Source organism: Gallus gallus, chromosome 1, assembly GCF_016699485.2.
Source record: "Gallus gallus isolate bGalGal1 chromosome 1, bGalGal1.mat.broiler.GRCg7b, whole genome shotgun sequence".
Taxonomy (NCBI): Eukaryota; Metazoa; Chordata; class Aves; order Galliformes; family Phasianidae; genus Gallus; species Gallus gallus.
Window position 1 is genome coordinate 152,839,883 of NC_052532.1, and position 19,940 is coordinate 152,859,822.

Below are 19,940 nucleotides of genomic sequence, written 5' to 3' on the forward strand. Positions count from 1 at the left end.
TTAAATTTGCCTGTCTTACATATTTATCTGGGTAACTGGCAACATACAAAAAAAATATCGCCTTGAAGTTCTGAATCTAGCATGTACTATAAAGGCATTGAAAACCTGTCTTTAAAGACTGCTCAGTCTTTGATCTCAAAATTACATGACTATCCCACAGAAGACACCTAGTCTCTGCTTGCTGCTCTTCCTGAAATTACTGGACTAATAATAAAAAGGAAATTCTGAATTACTGTGAGCCAAGTTCTGAGGACCTTACTCGGGTTTTACTGGGAACTGACGCAGATAATTTCCCTTCTAACTAGCAGAAGCTAGCTAGCTTATCTTAAGCCAAAGTGAAGATCACAGGATTTTCCTGTACTTATTTAATTTTTTCTTCATCACACTCACATGAAATAGATAGCGTCCTACATAACGTGTATCAAATTATGCAGTACTTTGCTTGCTAATATCTAGAACAAATCAGTAGTTTTCAGATACATTATATTTTGATGAAGAATGATAAGTAAGCTCAAAAAAATTATTCTCAGTATCTTGGGGTTTCTTGATGTGAAACTTTCTTGATCTTACACCATATGTTTACACAAGGAACACAGAGAGATACAATCACTTGGTCTGGATCTGCAGCCAGAGAGAAGAGCAGTTGCCAGCTACCAACTGCACAACAAAATATCCATTATTTCCTCATCCTAATTCCAAGACAAGATATGTCTTCTACTTGAACAATGACCAGAGAAAGGTATAATGTAGGGATTTGTTCTGAAATTCCAAGTGAATTTTCTAATGCTACATTCAATATAATTGTTCTTTTTCACACTTTGCTGACTCTGATAGCATGTGTAACTGCTGGCTTGCAGACATTTCCAACCTAAATGAATTCCAGAATAAATGAAATAGTGGGTAGGACTCCAGCATTTGGCAAGTGTCCAATTGCCACATGAGAAAGATGTACAAACAGATGAGGAGGAAGGTGATGAAGATTTAAAAAATAGATTTTCTTTCCTTAGTACTATAGAAGAAAACTACAAACTTGAAAGCTTTACTGTTAGCAGAATAAATTGATGGATATCATTGGAGAGACATCAAAAAAGAGAAAGTTTAAGCTAAGAGTGCAAAATATCAAATAAACATTGAACATAATTTCTCAGATAATAAGAGAATAGCTTTATGCAATATGTTTCAGAGATGATCAATTATTAGTACTGGAAAATAGTGATGGGATGATACATGCTGTGTTCTTGTAAGTAATATTATATGTGACAGCCTTAATCAGTGTTTTTCATATTGCAAAAAAAGAGTAGTGGTAGCAAAAAGCCATAGTATCTGTTGTGTTACATCAGTTTTATGCCAGCAAAGTCTCAATAAAGCCCAGTTGCAGTGCTATGAAACTTGTCTAAGGTGTTGAAAATCATGCCTGATATATCTACCCTTCTTGTATGAAAATCAATATTAGCAAGGTTTTCCAGACTTATACTGCCTGTTCAAGCTGCTTTTCTTGGACCGCTCTGGGCTGCACAGGATCACTGCAGAGGAGGAGGGGAGTGACTGTTGAGATCCACCCTGAGGCCTGGACACTGTTCTCCAGTCAGCACCATGTTCTGATTTACAGCTTGATCCAGGAATCCTACCAACAATGCAGCTATATCAACACCTGCATCCTGGGGAAAACAAACATTTTTAAGCTGAGATTGTTGGATACAAATAATTTGCAAAGCATACAGTTGGCTCAGAGCCAGGTCCAACAAGGCCATTAGGTGCTGTAATGTTTAGTGTTGCTAGATGGCAAAATGAACTATTAAAGGGATCATTAAAACGACATGTAAAATCAGTCTGTTACTGTGAGGTGCTAAGTGCTTCCATCGAAAAGCTTTAAGGGAGTTGAGCCTTCTCTGCACCTTATAAGATTGGACCCATATTTTCTAGAAATGTGATGAAATGATGCATTCTTATTTTACATCTTGACAAATCAATTTCCTGAATGAACGCTGAGTTCACAGAAGGGGCAGCACATGTTGCATTCCATTAAAAAAGAATTTACTAATCATTTTTCTTTTTCTTTTCTAGTTGATGTATACGGCATGCTGTGAACACTGAAAATTAATGTTAATTTATTTATCATTAAAAATAAGGAAATGAGGCTGAGCAGCATGGAGGGAAAGTCTGGAAAGTGTGAAAGTGTGTTCTGTGTTCATTACTTTCTATAGGTACTATTTTTGTTTCACTCGATAATCTCAAAGGGACACCAAATAAATTGGGGGTGACTGAGCTATTAAAACGGCTTATTTAATGGCTTCTCTCTTACAAGGGGGAAAACTTTTCAGTCTGTTTAGACTGAAACAATCTAGGTGGAAAAAATCTGGTTCCATAAATTTGTTTTGGCGCCAGTTATAAAATCCTCCACCTCAGCTGTTTCATTTTGATCTTATTTAGTTAGATTTTCACGAAGATGAACATGACAACTTCAGAAGACTGTCCCTGGATACAATATAGTTTAAAATGTAGTCATCTTCCAGTGCGAAATAATTTCAGGTTCAATGACAGTCTATCAGATAAAGATTGAATTCTGTTTTGCTTCTATCATAATCCAAATTGTCATCATACCCTTGAAGTAGACATTCAGTTAAATGTTCCCTCCAGTTTTACTCTTCCTTTACATACAGAAGTTTCTCAGCTGGCTTGAAAAAAGAGCCTGCAGAAGCTCTTTACAGAGATGCAATATACAGAGTGGAAGGAGGTACAGTGTGACAGAAGGAAAGACAAGACAGAGACAAGTGACATTTTTAGAAAAGGGGAACTGAGTGTGAAGGACCCTATTACACTAGGATTGTGCCATGAAAAGTGCAGCTAGAGCCCTGGATAAGGGAGAGTTCCTTGGGCTTCTGGTCTGAAGGGATGTGGAGATCAAAGACGCAGATTTGTTTTGCTGCAAGCTTCTTGTTGAGTATGATAGTGGTTGAAATTCTAACCACTGGAGTTCAGAGGGCTAAGATTGCGCTTACTTTTTAAACATCTGGTGTGGAGTTCTTCTTTTGACTTGGGTGATTTCTTTCAACTTCTCTAGTGAATCTCTATATTCAGAGAATAGATGAAATCTACCTGGATTTACATTTTTTAAATGTGTAATTATCCCTGCAGTTGCTGTATCTTGTGGATGCTTTTTTAGAATGGTCAGATCATCTGTTTCAGAGTATCCCAAACAAAACTGCTAGATTTCCATTAAATAAATAACATGGATTTTACAAGATGCTAACTAAGATGGCTGAGTAGTTCTACTGAAAGGCCAAATGAGACCAAATGCTTAATGTTCTCCTATTTATCTGCTGGGTTTCCCAATATGCAAAAGCATTATTTTTCATTACTATGGAAAAGTTCGTGCATATTACTGTTTTTTCCATAATGACTCTGATATAGTTTATCTTTTCAACTACTGCCAGATTATTTTGTCAAGTGTAAGCAGTAATCTGAATACAATAGATAATGTCAGGTTTCCAAACTTATGTGAATGGAATTATAAACTTCAGGAATTTTCCAAACCAGAAAGGGAGGATGGAAATACAACATCGAAATCCGAGAAAGCTAATAAGGTTTAGCTTAGTAGGAAATACTTTATTACCATAGGGAGGCTTAAAATCACTTCAGAAAAATTCAAGTGCAGGAGTCATTTTTATTTTAAAAAATATGTTGGAGTCAGTAATCATGAAAAAGGTGATTTATTGTAAAATTCTGTCCCTAAGTTGTAGGTGCTTAACTGCAAGCATGTGCTTACGTGCTTTTCCAAGTAGAAGTGCATTAAAGCAAGTGCTTAAGTTCAGTCTTGAACTAGGGACTTAAAGGTCTAAGAGAACAACCCTCAGGCCTGGATTTATCTGTCAGCCTTCAACCACTTAGCTGAGACATACCTGAAATAGGAGCCTTGCCATTCTACTCTGTCTACAGGGAGATTTATTGAATATAGATGGAGTTTGGAGAAAACTAACCTCCAAAGTTAAATTCTTATGTTCTGTGGGATAAATATAGCCTAAACCTGAAATGAATCTAATCTAAATGAATGGCCTCTTCGCTTTCATGTCACCTTGTTAGGAAGTGTGGGAGGAGAAAGATGAAGTCTTCAGTATGTCATGAAATCACCTAACAAATATGAAAACAGCAGAGGAAGGAGGCAGTTACCAAGAGTTAAAGCATTTATCTGGGAAATGAGAAAACAGGAATAAAATTCTACCTAAGGGGCTTCAAAACTTCCTGCTTTTTATTTCCCAGGAGATTGTCTTAGCCACTATCACAAAGGCTATATACAGTAAGCCAGGATGAGGCCACAGCACATTCTTCCTCTTAAAGCTATGGCATTGTTCAAAAAAGTCAGTGTTTGTAGATCAAAGTGAGAATAAAGAAAAGAAATGGTTAGTTATTTTGTTGTTTTGTTATTAGATCAGTCTTTTGTAAGGGAAGTTCTGAGTTCTGGTCCTTGATAGCCATGCTCATTATGCTTTTTAAAATGCAATGAGTTTTTAATGGAAGATTAGTCCCTTTTTAACAGGGATGGAAGTAATGATGCCCTGAATTGTGCATTCAATTCATTGTTGCTCAAAGGTTGTATTTTTTTTTTTTTAACGGCAACACATAACAAAAGGTGTTGTAGCTAGACAAGACTTAATAGCTTACACATAATATGAAACCAAAAGTCAAATAAGCCACTAGGAGGAGTTTTTATATTTGACTGGCATTTGAATTACATGCTTCATCCTTTGTGAATCTAGACGTTTATTATCAAATGGCTGCTACATGATAAAGCAGTAAGAAATTAACAAAATATACTATGTGAACGTTGGAATAGTGCAACAGTTACTACCTTCTGTCAAACATGCAGCTCTCTGGAAAGCTGGGATATAACTGGATCAAGCTGAAGCAGACTATTCATCCTGCATCTCCGAGACATGAGTGCAATTCAAGGAGATGAAATTTAACAGACAGCCCATTTTTACAACAACTGGTTTTGAAGCATTTGAAGGCTTTAACAGAAAGGTAACTAGAAATTTGAAAATCACAAACACATTAGCCTTATCTAAGAGATGATGGCAGAGGAGGACAAAACAAGCATAACAATATGATACGAGTCTAAAAGACTTGCAGATTTAAGGGACAAGTCCCCATTAAAAACAGGATGATCACAGAGATCTGAAAGGAAAAAAATAGATGAAATGAAATGAAGTGGAATGAAATGAAATAGAGTAAAATACAATGAAAAACAAACAAACAAAGAAAACCAACAAAACAAATGAGAAAAAATCTCCAGGAAGAATCTACAAATCACTATTAACGAAATAATAGAGTATGATGGGCAGCAAAAACTCTAAGGTGAGAATGAAGTTTAGAGATGGTGGACATTATTCTGACACTTCTGTGAGAGGGACAAAACAGCTGTAAGAAAAGGGAAAGGAAAAAGGGAAAGAATTGTGCTCTAAGGTGAAAATGAAGTTTAGAGAAGGTGGACATTGTTCTGACACTTCTGTGAGAGGGACAAACAGCTGTAAGAGAAGGGAAAGGAGAATGGGAAAGAACTGTGCGCTAAGGTGAGAATGAAGTTTAGAGAAGGTAGACATTGCTCTGACACTTCTGTGAGAGGGATAAAACAGCTGTAAGAAAAGGGAAAGGAAATAGGGAAAGAATTGTGTATAGTGCTTAAAGACTCAAACATTCAGCAACTCATATGTAGAAGATCTGCTAAGAATACAAGCTAGGTTGTTTATTGCTCTGGAAAACATGAAACAACAACAAAAAAAAGAACTTCTGGAATGTATGTGTTTGCTAACCTTCTAGACAAAAATAGACAAACAAATGCCTCTCTTTAGATCTGAAGACTTAGATATATCAACTAAGACAACTTTCCTCTATCTATGAGAGGAGACATAGTGGGGAACATGGATAATGCCAAATAGCTTTCAACAGAGTGCCCTAAGAAAAACAGAAAATATTTGTTCACACTCAACAGTCCATTTGAGAAATACTGTTTCTGCAGACTACCATTTGGGTTTTTTCCAGCCCCTGAGGGCTTTGACTGCAAAATGCAACATTTTTTTTGTTGGTATGGAGGATACAAAAGACTATAAAATGATGTTTCAATATGGGAAGTAAAAGTTGTGCAGCATAACCAGAAGCTTTGGAAAAGATGGAGAGCTGGAATAAATCTAAACAAGTAGAAATGTAAGTTTATACATAAACACAGTAATGTACACAGCTGAATAACAAGAAAGAATGCTAAGGTATGTAATGTGAAGGTTGAGGCCATTGCTAGCAAGCAAGCATGAATTTATAGATGTGAAATTAGTATAGAATTCTTTCAAATTATGACTTATGCATATGCATAATTAATCTTACAGCCTAAATTGACTACCTGGCAATGCTAAAGTAAAAAATTCTTCAGTGGAGTTGGGAAACTGAGGTAGACTTCCTAGTCTAGAAGTGTAATACAAGGAGCAATACTATATTCTTAGAAGTTCCTTCAAGAAGGCTGTTGGATTGGTCCTCATATAATAGCATGTTTAAAACTGACAACTTATCTTTCACACATCACAGATCAGCAAAGAGTAAATACTGTTCTGCTCAAATAGAAGTGGATTTGGCTTGAGTCAGCGATGTAAAAGCTTGTTTACTTTTTTTTTTTTCTTTTTAATGAGAAGATATATAAAGTTGTTCTCAAGGCTAAAACATGTCCCACAAATATTCACCTGAAGAAAACAAGAAATCCTCTTTTAGTTACAATTCGAATATCTGCAGAAAAATAGGGCAGTCACAGGCACACTTTTTAGGGAACCCAACGGAAGTGATAGGATCAACATTCACTGAGATATTGCTTATTCATTCTTCCATTTGAAAGGGTGCAGTTTCCATTTGAAACAAGCCATTGGTGACTTATCTGTATATTAAAAAAAAAAAACACAATTATGGTAAAAGACACATATCCCACATCATACAATATGATTTGATATCTGGATAAACTTTTGTGACAGCAGTGCTGTAGCATATAAAAACCGGAGTAGTGGACAGTGAGATGTCTTACAGTCTGAAGAAGTTGGCACCCTACTGAGATGTACACCATGGACAAACAAGAATATTGTCCACCTGTCTAAAGAAGGAAAATTAAAGAGAGAAGGGATACGAGGTACAAGACATGAGAGGAAAAAATCAAAAAAAGTGGCAAGATCCAAAATCCACTGCAGTCATGAGATATCACCTTACCAATTCCAATGGGCTTTGGACCAGGAGTTCTTTCTGTATGAACCTGTGTCCGCCTCTATTGGGCTGCCCAGTGCCTATTCCTTGTTGAGGCCACTGATGTGGATGGGTGCACAACCACACTTCACAACACACAGCTGGAGTGCCAGCAGCTCTGGCAGTTGTACCTCTAATAGTACTTTCACATGCCCCTACACAGCTTCAGTAAATAAACCTGTCAACACGTGAAAGAGGCTAAAAAAAATAATCTTTGTATTTGGATCTTGTGGGAGTGGTAAAAATGAGTTCATTCACTTTTCATTCCAGCTGGTGCCAGCAACATATACATCTGAAACATGCCACTTCCCAATTTCCAGACTCGGGGCTATTGTGGCAGGCTGTACCTGCTCAAAACCTTTCCAGACTAATCTGGGGGTAACTAACAAGGTTTTGCACAATGCCCCCTTTTTCTCTTGAAGCTGATCCACAGACCTAGGCTGCCCAGATGGAAAACTATGCAGGGATGGTCTTAGAAGTTTGCCTCGCTGATCAGCTTTGCCTTAAAGATCAGGCACTATATTCTGTTTTGTTTAGGCCTCCTGTACACAATTGTTATTTGGGTAATTGGAAAACATCACATTAAAGGAAATGAATATTATGTTCAGGAATGAATGAATATGACCAATAAGAGGAAACTCTACTGAAAGCACAGGGGTACTGAAACTTTAGTAGGCTGCCTTCTTCTCTGTACTATCTACTACTGCTTCAGAGCTAAGCAAAAGCTGGGAAACACAAACAATTGTTTAGGCATAAACATAACTTCAGTTACAACCACTTACGTTTAATTGGTTTCTGTGATTTTACAGCTATACACGTTCTTTGTGAATCAGGCATTCATATAGAGAAAAGGAGGTAGAGAGGATTGTAATTCCTTAAGGCTACAGGCACTTGAATAAAAAGCTTAACTTTTCTATCTCTATGTATTTCAAAACCCTCCACAAACAAACACAGCTAAAACCATAGCGCAAATACTTTTACTTCCTTTCAGCTTTATATTACAGCTTCCAGTCTGTGGAAATATTTGCCCAAGCTTGATCCAAATATTCCTTTCAGAAGTTTTTAGCAGTCTAATCATATCTTAAGAAGAGGGGGTGGGCAGGCTATTACTCAAATCCCAGTTGTTAAAAAGCACACTTTGAGTGGAATTCAGGTGAGACTCTCCCCAGAGCTACAGAATGCAATAAAGATAAGAATGACTACATCTTGCAGTGTAGATCTGTAGGACTGTATGAAAGGGGCTGTACAGTAACCAGCTGTCTGCTCCAGTCCCTTTCTGGAGAACAGCTGGAAATGCATTCTCCAGAGGTTGCATCTGGCTTGATTTCCCTGCACTCAAATCCCATTGATCTGGTTCCGTTCTAGCCCTCTGTACTCACAGTTCAAAGAACATCCAGGCCTGTAAAGAAATTACTGCCATATTGTTAAATCGGCCACAGTGAGCAATATATAGGATTATAATTAGGAACACATTAAGGGAAACAGCTCAGTGGAGATAAGCTGTTTGACTGCATACACTTTTTGATGAGGGCTTAGTGCCAATCCCAGAATAAAAAAGATTAAATGTTTGTTACCAGTCCTTTTGAACTGCTGGCAGAACATGTGGTAAAGCATTTTTTATTCAAATTAAAAGCATCCTAGGATAAAAATAGCCCTGTTCTGTTAGACCTTTCCAAGTAAAACCATTTGTAGTCTGATTTATTGTCTTTTCCCTAACCTCCTTCCACCAGTGTGATTAACATATGAATTTCTGAATCACTTGTAAGCCTGGACAGGTATTTGTCTTGTTACACATCTGTGCAACAAATGGCAATACAAATTGTATGCAGAACAGATGTAGACTTTCAAAGTCCTGGCAAATTGTATTTGACTACGTATATAGATAAAAATTTTATTGCAACTCTGTTTCTTTCGTCTGGAAGCAGTCCTATGATAAGCCACCAGTTTGCAGGTGACAATAAGGTTGCAAAGCCATTTCATATAAAGCAGACAAGTTTTTAACAAGCAAGAAACCTGCAGGATGTGAAACACAACCAAAGAAGAAAACAAACCTCCATTAATTTTCTCATGAAATGCTTATCACTGCACACTGTACTGTCTGATTTAAATATATGGAAAATGTTTTTAGGATTCTTTTTTCAATCTCTGGAAGATTTTGAACTGTTGCCAAGTATACCAGAGGGAGTGGAATTTGACAGATTCATGCTATGTTCATGGAGCCTCCCACGCTGAGACAGGTTTATGATGTTGCTGCATGTATATTACTGTGGCTTGGAGAAAGAGCTACATTCTCCTTCTATCATCCCCCTACAATTTGTTTTTACATCCGTTTTAAGTTCCATTGTTAGAAAACTGGTTAAAGATATGAAATCGGATAGGTACTGACTGCCTCAACCAGGAAATACATTTGCTAATTCTAACAGAAATATCCACAATAGTCTGTTCAGCTCCACTGAAGAAACAGAGATTAAAAGGGGAAAAAGAATCAGGAAATTTGTAACAAGAGGATGGATTTAAAAGCCTAAAATTATAAAGCGATCTTATGTTCAGAGCTGTCTTTCTTCTGGGAAATCCAGTCTAATAATACCAAATGCTTTTAAGCAATTCTATTTTTACAACATGTGGAACTTCGCATAATTGCCTCAGTTCCCATCTATCTGGGATTTAGAGAATTTGTACTAAGTCTAACACACCATGGGAACACATTTGTGCAAAGCAGAGAACTTTCACTTCGCACATGATGTGACTAGATAATGGCAGCCGGTTGTAAGGACAGGTTTCAGGTAGCCACCAATTCAAATTGCTAGCCCTGGGCAATCTCAGGTGAAGTCTCTGTAAATAGACAGAAGTTCTCTTCCATTTAAGACAGGTATCATATTCTCCATGTTGCACGCTCAGCTATTTTGACACATCTTAGAGCTGTTCAGAAAGTTCAATTTCCCTCCCTCTCATTGCCATCACTGCACCCACCCTTTCCTCCAAGATGACCAGTTTATGGCTTTGGCAGCAGCAACCCCAACCCTAACAGACCCAGTGCCTACTCATTCTTTTCTCAAGTGAAATCCTACTGAAATCATTCTGATTGTTCATTGAACGGTTGCAAGCAAAGGACTGCAGGATTTGGCACACATTTTCTGAAGTCTGTCAATTGCTTTGAGATCACTGTTCAAAAGTTTCAATAAATGGCATGAAAATATTATTTTAAGATGTGAAATAAAATATATGGGACCCAGTTTGAAAAGGGGACAAAGTCATGATAATAAGATATTTAATGTAGTAGATGCCCTTGATAATCATGTTCAAACTTTAGGTCAAATTTTATGCTAAATTTTGACAGAGATGGTGCCAAATATGATTAAAAAAAAAAAAATCCAGAGCAATGTGCAGGGTTTATCAGGATGGGGTCTGGCGTGGGTCCCAAACACAAAGAAGACACACTTCAGTATCTGAACTTGGGAACTGAGACACTGCTAACAGCATTCTAATTTCAGGGCCAAGAGACGTTCTTTAGCAGAAAGGTGGGATCGTTACTCTCCGCTTCCTGCTACTGTCTTTTTGAAATAAAGCCTTTGTTACTTACCACCCAGGTTCATCCACTTAATTCCTTTGAAGGTACAAACATCCAGGGATGTGGGGAGGTGTTTAGAGAAATAATCACTCAGGCTAGTTGAGGCTGATTACAAGCTTTTAGAACACTGCAGCTATCTCGCAGGGCAGAAGACTTGGCTGGGGCCCCCCGGAAGAGGATGAAAAGAAAGATCAATGATGCCTTCATTTTGATTTACCTGACTTACTAAAATTAGTCATATTTTGGGAACTAGCATGTTTAGAAAAGAATGAAGTAAGCAAGAAACATTAAGAAGATTACATGCCACATATACAGAATGATTGCATATGAAATCGTGAAAATCCTGTTGAAAAATCACTGCAATATTGTTGCAATGGTAACATGGAGTGACAGGACGATAATGAAAAGCAAGAATGTGTTTCCTACATAGAGAATATTCTCACAGAATAGAGAAGGGAGCTAGTACTTACTGAGTATAGACATTTTGAAAATAGCATTGATAATTTTTAATTAAATTTTCCTTTTTTGGGAAGGAGTGGGGGGAAGTAAAGATTCTAATGAAGGTAGGGAGTAACTTTAGAGTACAGAGTAAACAATCTTTATTATAAAATGGCAAAATCTTACTTAAAAATTGACCATCCACAAAGCTGAACTACCCAAAGTTGAAATAGCAATTTATTTTTACAAAGAAATCTTGACTGAAAAACTTAACCAGAAGTTAGTCTTGTTTCATGTGCTCATGCTTTTCTGCACCTCCCTGAAACCCTTCCTTTTTTTTTCCCTTCTGCCAAGGAAAAGTAGTCCAAAATAAGAACAGTGTATCTTCACCCTCCATTTGAAAAAGCTTGGCATTACTCCTATTTTTTGGAGAAACAGCTAAAAAGCAATATGAAACATCTTCAAAGCAACCACATCACAGGATTTGTTCTCTTGACTTCTGAAGTGGAACATGCATACCTACCTACATAAGGATCCTGATTATGCATCATGTTGCCTACATATATGCTCTCTTAAACTTATCTGAAGGAATTGCAAGATGAGCATTTTTATGTTCATCCATTACTACCAGGTCAGGATTCCATTTGGTGACCAATTTGCAAGTGCTTTTCCAAAAGCATAAGGATCTGTAGAGTTGCAAAAATAAATGCATAACTTCATCATCATTGTTGTCTTTGCAAATGTTACTCTCTTATAGACTCTTCCAACCACTCACTTTCAGCCTTAAGTTGCACAAAGCAGTAGGCATAATACTTGGGAGTAGCAGCTTTTATGACAATTGGTGAATACACCCAGGTCACCAAGTTACTTTTTCCACAACTTCACAAAACAGATAATCTGTGAGGCCAGCACTGGCATGAGGTGCAGTATCTGTGTCTGGGGGTGGAGAATATGCATATATTAAACCTGGTACTGGCTACGCGGCATGTGCATGCAAACTGATTCCTATTTAGTCAGGTAAAGAGCCTCTTTATTAGGGTGTCCTCATCTTCCAGTGAAGAATTCCAGTGAATTCTTGCAAAAAGCCAGGCTTCATGAGTAGCAGTCCCTCAAAGACTACTAGCTATACAAAAGTGCTTCTGAAAGTATCTCTCAGCCTTATTTCTATCATCCTGTAATGCCAATAGAGCTTGCCAACTGAGGATGAATTGCACTGAATTGGGTGTTTCAGAAATTGTGGACAATCTGATGTTTTACAAAGTAAAACAATAAACCAAGTAAAATGGTAGGCTTCCTGGACACAATTTGTTTCTTGCAAAATATATTAGACTCCAGCAAGTAAGAAAATGGGCCTAACCAAATAAAGAACAAATGCTAGAAAAATCTGAAATTTTTGGAAAGCATACCCAGAAGGTTCTGCAAACAATTATGGTTTCAGTGTTTGTCTGGAGAGACCTCACACTGATTTTTCACATCTTGTTTGCAAATTTTCTCACCGGTGTTCCCTCTCCTGTCTGTTTGTTGTTGTTATTGTTGTTGTTGTTTGTTTGTTTATTTTTCTAAGATAGTCTGTCACACTTATCCAGTGTTCTTAGAGGTGTGGCTGGGCATGCCACAGTAACAAAATATCTTATTTGAGAAGGTTTCTGCTCTTTCTAGATGTTTCATAAGCTATGTGCTCTCCACAATTTTCATCACCCTTAGGAAGCATGAGAGCCAAATATAAAGTTGATTGGACCCCTAAAATAAATGCAGCCAGAGGAAGGATCTTAATCTCAGAAAACAGGGAGAGTTTGTAAGCCAAGTTTATATTATAGCTAATGTTGATTTTCTTTCATGACAAATGTATGTTTAGAATGAAAAGCCTATCTGAATAACATGAATGTCAAACAAAACTTTTACATCCATTGGAGGAACTTGAGAGTTGCTTCCAAGCAAAGAGGTTATTTGTATATATGTATGCACACTTTTTTGAGATATACATAATGCACAGAGTCACAGCTTTAGAACTGTCCATTATAAAAACTCTATTAAATCCATGAGCACATGTGCAGGCCTTTGGCCCGGTCTCCATGCAGGTCCTATTTGTCTGAACCTGTTGGGCACACAGTGAGAGCCCGGTTTTAAATCAGCTCCTCTTTGGAGAAAAGAATGGCCTCTTAAGTGGCATTTACCCAAGAAAATCTTGGGAGTCAGAACATTGCTAAGGTGCTGAAGCACAATTTCCTACCTGTTACCCATTTGCTCCCAAGTGCTACTAATTTACTGCAGCCTTACATCAGCATTGAACTACTTACCTGTCAGCACTAGCTCAGATGCTCTGGCCAGTCAATAAGGAAGAAAAGCTCCCATACACCCTTTACTTCCCAGTCCACTGTATTCTGTCTTCTCTCTGTCCACTTGCTCTTAACAGACCACTGATCATAGAGCATCAGTTCTTCTGGACATGACACTTTCACATTGGTGGGCCAAACTAAAATCTGACAGTGATTCTCCAAGGATGTTGCAGAAAAAAAATATTTTTCTTGTATCTAGATTGCTTGTGGAAAATCAGTGGAACATGGTATGTATGACGTAGTATAACCGTAGGAACATACTGAAACACGAGGCCCTGAGTTACAATTGTGTTACTGTATGGAACACAGATCCAATTATCTGAGCTTTTCCAGAAACCATCCCCACATATTATTGTTAAGAAAAGATATCCAGAATACAATAAATAAATTTTTCATGTTATGCTGAAGGAAAATGTCCATCCCATCTGCAGGAAATGGTCCCTATGACTTGGAGAAACCTCAGCCTTGCTGAGAAGTAATCTTGGCAATGTTCAGAAGTTTTTCATATTGTTATTGGCAGACCCCTGCCTACAACCACAACACCTTCAGTTGATGAGGTATCACACTTCAGAAAGTTTTGTTAAGGCTAATTAAGCAACAGTCAGAGCAAAACTTGTTTATTCTTTATTGAAAAATAAGCAAATGAGTTGAAATTATCAATTGGCTCAGTAGTTTATCATGATCTCAGCAAGTTACATCCTGTCCTTATTCCTCATTGATTTCATAATTTTTTGTTTCAATCAGAGAACATATTATCTACTCCACATAAGGAATTTAATATATTTAAGAGGAATATTTATTTACTTGATGTATGTTTCACGCTGAAGTGTATGGTTTGCACCTGTCACTATCATGGAATAATTTACCCTATACATGGAATAATTTACCCTACAACTCCTAGACATTCTGGTTTTCAGAATACATTCAATGTTAAATTCACATTTTTGGTAATAACATACTGATAAAAATCATGAATAGAGAGGAAACCTGAGTAATTGCTCCATTTTGTTGTCTGTGTAGTCAACACAGGTCTCTATATATGTGTAGCCTCCAGGCAGGTAATTCCATATCAGAAACAAAAGTCCTGATTGGTCAGAAAACCTACTTCTGCTCTAAAATAGTGGGAATGGTAAGCTGCCACTGAAGTACACAAAGACAAGTATCATTCCTTTAGAAAATAATTATTATAGCTGTTCAATTAAAATATATCCCATGAGGCTCACGAAATTTCATATTTTAATATTTAAACAAGAAAAGGAAGCACATATAATGTAGCAAATTGCTTGCATCAAAGAATATTTTAGTTGTTCTTATCATTATAATCCTTATATCATCACCCTCAGGCACAAGTTGTACTGAAGTAATTAGAGAAGACGCAAATACATAGGTCATGTTACATTTTTTGAATTATCCAGGAAGAGGCTTCACTGTGGTTCTTGCTGTATCCTGTAAATATATTTTAGGACTTCTCATCCTGGCTTCGTTTGTGAGCACATCTGTCATTAACAGATAAATATCCCATACTATTCTCAAATTGTAGATATACATATAGATGTAGACACATCTATAGTAGGAAACTGCGTATCACTTGAACAGTTTTCTGGCACTGAGGCCGACTGGCAAGGACCAGTCTGTATCTGTATTTTTAAACTATTTTACCTTCAAAGACAGGATGGCTACATTCACAGTGCCTGCTAAGAGTGGTTACTGGCCTTTGTGTGTTCCCAAATCATGCCAAGGAGCGGTTTGGTGGAGTCCTAAGTGGAAAAGACCAAAACCACACCATAGACTGCTTATATTATTAAATATTATAGATTATTGAATTCCAGTATCCAGGAACATTCCCTGGCTTTTCTTTAGTATCCAGTAGAGACAAAAACCTCAATGAAGTGTTTACCTAACCTAGCTAAACAAGTCTTCAGCCTCCACCTGAGCTAATCTCCCTAAGTTACCTTCATAGCTAAGGAGTGAAATAAATGCTTTTGAAGAACAATTCATTTCACATAATTTAATTGCCTGCATTAGAATGAGATTAATCACCTTTTTTTTCCTTCTTTCTTTCTTTTTCTTCCCCACTGTTAAATAGAACTCACTTGGCTAGTTCAAATGTAAATGTCCACAAGTAAGATGATTTTTTTCTATGGGATCTAATGCTTCCAGCAAATTTTGTTACCTTTGAGGTGGTACTACACTTCTTCTCAGCCTCCTCATTTCTCCCAGAGATATATACTTGCATTTTGTTTTGAAACTGATACATGAAGAAGAGCAATGCGAAAAAGGGAAAAGGATTTTTATTTGTTTTATTACTTAATTCCTAACACATACATCTGTGTGGAAGTCACACAAAACCACAGTATCACTACATTAACAGCCTGTCTATGCTACTATCTGAGAAAACTCAGATATTTTAAGAGAACAAATGATTTTTTTTTCCAAAATAGCCCACTTTCCTGAAAAAAAAATACATCACAAGCAATTATAAAACAGATCAAGGCTCAGAGGGTGCAATTAGATTCATTTTTAGCTAATAACAGAAAATCACAATGCTTTCAGTGACTGGTGGTTGCTATCAAACCATTTCAATTCTGCTTTGATTGATTAAAATACTGTTTGCAACACCAGCTCACTTCTTGCAAGTTTCCTCGAACTTGTTCAAGCAGCATGAATAGATTTTATGCATTATTTACTTACACTAAGGATTGTCGTTTATGTAAACTCACAAAAAGTAATACTGACTGTGTCTTTCAACAAAAGCTTGCAAATTAAAGACAAAAACAAGTGTCTAGTACAGTGGAGGAGAATGTGACTATTTGGATCAACACAGCATTAGACGTATGATATTTTTTAAAAAATGTGCTGGATTTAATACTGCATTCTTTCTACTTTCACCACAGTAATGAACCTGTATTCATTCACACATAAAAATCTGTCTTTTCAAATGTGGTTGGTGACAGGATCTTCTTTTCCTTCCAGGGATATAAAGTTAGATGATTTGTCCATTCTTGATTTTAAATTGTTGAACGTACACCTGCTCACAACTAACTTCATTTAAGATGCCGTAACAAACTTGAGTGGTGTTGTTACCCTCATAAGATTTTTGGAAAGAAAGATCATTAAAGAATGAGACAAAAATATTCCCAGTATGGTACTAAAATGGCAAAGATAAATAAATAAATACATAAATATTAAGATTGATAATTTCCTTTTAAAATAAACTCTGTATCAACAGCGTACCAAACATACCAAAGAGATTCACTTCCTCTTGCATTTTTTCTTTCCACAAGAATACGATTTTCAAGCTCATAGCTATGGAGCAAAATCTACTGAGCAAAATGGGCTAGTGGCTTGGGTTATCCACCACAGAATAACTTGGAAATGCTTGATTTTCAGAGATCAAATCTTCAATGTTCTCTGAAAACCAGGAAGAGATCACTAACTGTTTCAAAACAATTGAGATGTCAATCATTCAGATTGGTTGACAATTTTACCTCCAGAAAAAAAAATGCTATTAGTTTCTGAAAGAAAAGAACAATACAAGAGTATTAAGCTACAGTAAAATCTAATGTTTTTTCTTTGTCAGCTATCCAGACGATATGTACAAAATAAGAAAGGCAGTTTATTAATAGAGAATAGGGAGTAACAGGCTTAAAATAATTCACTGGATTTTGGTATCTTGCTATTTGTTAAATGCTTTCCAAAAAGATTAGATCTTGCCTTGATAAGCATAAGAGCACCTGAAGTTTGTTATTCAGACCAAGAATGGCATTCACAGCTTTGAGTAAGGTGCTTGACTGCACTGGAAACAGAAGATAGAAAGCCTCAAGCCAGGTAATAGAAATATTTAGGAATTAGACATGAGATTTTGTTTCTCCCACATATATAAAAGCATCTTTTCACAGCTGAAATCTATGGAGCAGTCTCCTGCTGGCTATCCTGCTTCTTTCTCCTAAATGTGGGGAGTCAGAATTGGCTTCAACATTCCTTGCAGTGCAGTGCCTTAGCCTTAACTAACCTATTGCTCAACCTGATGAATTAGACCATGCAGTGTGATAAATTACCATGAGGTGCTTGCTACAGGATTTTGTAAGTGCATTGAATAGTTATTTCAGGAACATGAGATAGAGACCACTTGAACACCTGTGTTGACCATGTTGAGTTTTCCCTGCATTTTGCCTGCAATAATCTACATCTTAATTTATTTGGCTTTGTCCTAAAGCCAATGCCATTCCTTCTGGAAAACACAAAATATTGACTTTGCTTTTTGTTTCATATCTATTTTGTGCTCAATCTAAATCCTATTCCCCCTGTTGAGAGACCTCACGTCTAACTCTTTTTTCTCTTAGGTCTCAGTGAATGCTTTTCATAAAGTTTTCCATGCATTTTGAAATTAAGACCAATCATTTCTGTCTAGCCTATGTTTGCTTTTATATTTAATTTTAACTACATCAACTCAGGATTCAAATATATAATTAGAACTTCCATTATCTCCTTGCAGTGTGTCAAAACAAAACAGATAGAAGAATCATCTCCTGTTGGCTCAGTGACTAGCAAAGAAAAGTTCCAGCCCTTGAGCTCAACTATAATCAGGATAAAATACAAATATTTTTCAACCTATTTATGTAAGATTAAGTTTCCCATAATAGAACAATTCCAGCAATTTCTATTTCTTGAATCATTATGGAAACTTGCATCAATGTCTAAATTCAGTCTAGAGTCAAATCATATTTTTGCTCCACATACTACATGTTCAGGGGAAAAAAGTTAAGTTTAAGTTGGCTTAATTTTGAATTTGTAAAATTTGGTGGTAAAAATTAAAAATATATATATTCACGTGAGATTTATCAAAATTTCTTTCTCCTTCTCTTCTCTTCTCTTCTCTTCTCTTCTCTTCTCTTCTCTTCTCTTCTCTTCTCTTCTCTTCTCTTCTCTTCTCTTCTCTTCTCTTCTCTTCTCTTCTCTTCTCTTCTCTTCTCTTCTCTTCTCTTCTCTTCTCTTCTCTTCTCTTGGTTTGTTTTGATTTGTAAATTCTCCATAAGGTAAAATACTTCTGCAGCTTTTTCTGTTTCTGTTTACTGGCATAGTTGGAACCAGGAATTTTGAAAGTGACAGAACAAAAACCAGTCAAGAGAATTTATGTCATCTTTTATTTAAACAAAAGTATTGATTCAGTATACACATACTGAGTTTCACATGGTTGCCTAAGCTGGTTCTTCTTTTGGTTATGCTTATTTGCCCAGTCTAGATTTGACAAAGATTCTGTCAGTAGTGTCATCAAGGAAAGAGGTCTCTGGCAGGTTCAGCTTTGGTGGTAAGGATAGTGGGTAGAGTTTGCTTGCAAAATCAGGCACTCGCCAACCCACACTGACCACATGTGATGAGTTTCCAGCAAAACTCTTCAACATGACGAATCCAGACTGATGAGGTTTTTTTCTAGCCCTGTGAAGGTAGGAGGAAAACTCTTAATGAGACAGAATTGCCAACAACTCTAACTGCAGAATTAAGACACTTCAGAATTAAACACTTCAGAAGAAAAACTGTTGTTCTCTGTCATGATTACTTAACCATATTTCTCAGTAAGCTAAACCTCTACATCCATGCTTCAGTTTAAGTGTCCACTTATTTCGTATATAAAATACCTTGCAAGACTGAGGCCATTAAAATATCTATTTCTGCATTACATGTGAAACAACAATCCAGTCAAATATCTCACTGATACCTGATTTTTGTTGTTTGTCCATTATATGTTTGTTTGCTTGTTTGTTTTTCCTGCATTAATATCCTCTCCTCCAGGTAAATGTTTGTAAAACATCAATTCAGTCAGAATAACTGGACTACCTGCATCCAGATAGAAGAAATGGAGGCGATGACTGAGGGGTGTGAAAGGACTCTGTTCTGGCTCCAACGTCATTCTTAGTTTAGAAAGCCTGCTTAAATTCTGCCAGAATCAAATGGGATTATGCAAAGCTTAAAACCAAGCATATGCTTAAGTACTTAGGCAAATTATGATATTGTCCATGGAACTCACTCCACATAGTAACAGCAGACCTGAAGGTAATCCATTGGACAGGTTTTCAAGCTTTTACTGCTTGAAAAAGTATTGAGACATTTTGACTTTTTTTTAATCTGGATTTGAAGGCAGAAATTTTATAGTTCCTCATTTGATGGAAGTGTTAATGATGAGATAAAAATCAATCTTTTCCCAGCTTCTCGAACGTGTTGGAAGTTTTGAATTAATCAGTCAATTGTCAGTATGAGGTGTATAATAAAAATAAAAAATATGTTTTTCCAGTCTTCCTCATTCCTCAACATATGTAAATTTTCAAAATACCTCA

General features: G+C 36.7%; 1 long non-coding RNA gene across 1 annotated transcript in view; it reads right to left on the reverse strand.

Moving 5' to 3' along the window:
- Positions 1 to 15,951: 15,951 nt before the first annotated feature.
- LOC101750454 overlaps positions 15,952 to 19,940 on the reverse strand; it is a 63,912-nt gene continuing 59,923 nt past the window's right edge. Inside the window, exon 6 of the long non-coding RNA XR_005860942.1 lies at positions 15,952 to 19,044. This is a non-coding gene — a long non-coding RNA (uncharacterized LOC101750454). The remainder of the gene's footprint in view (positions 19,045 to 19,940) is intronic.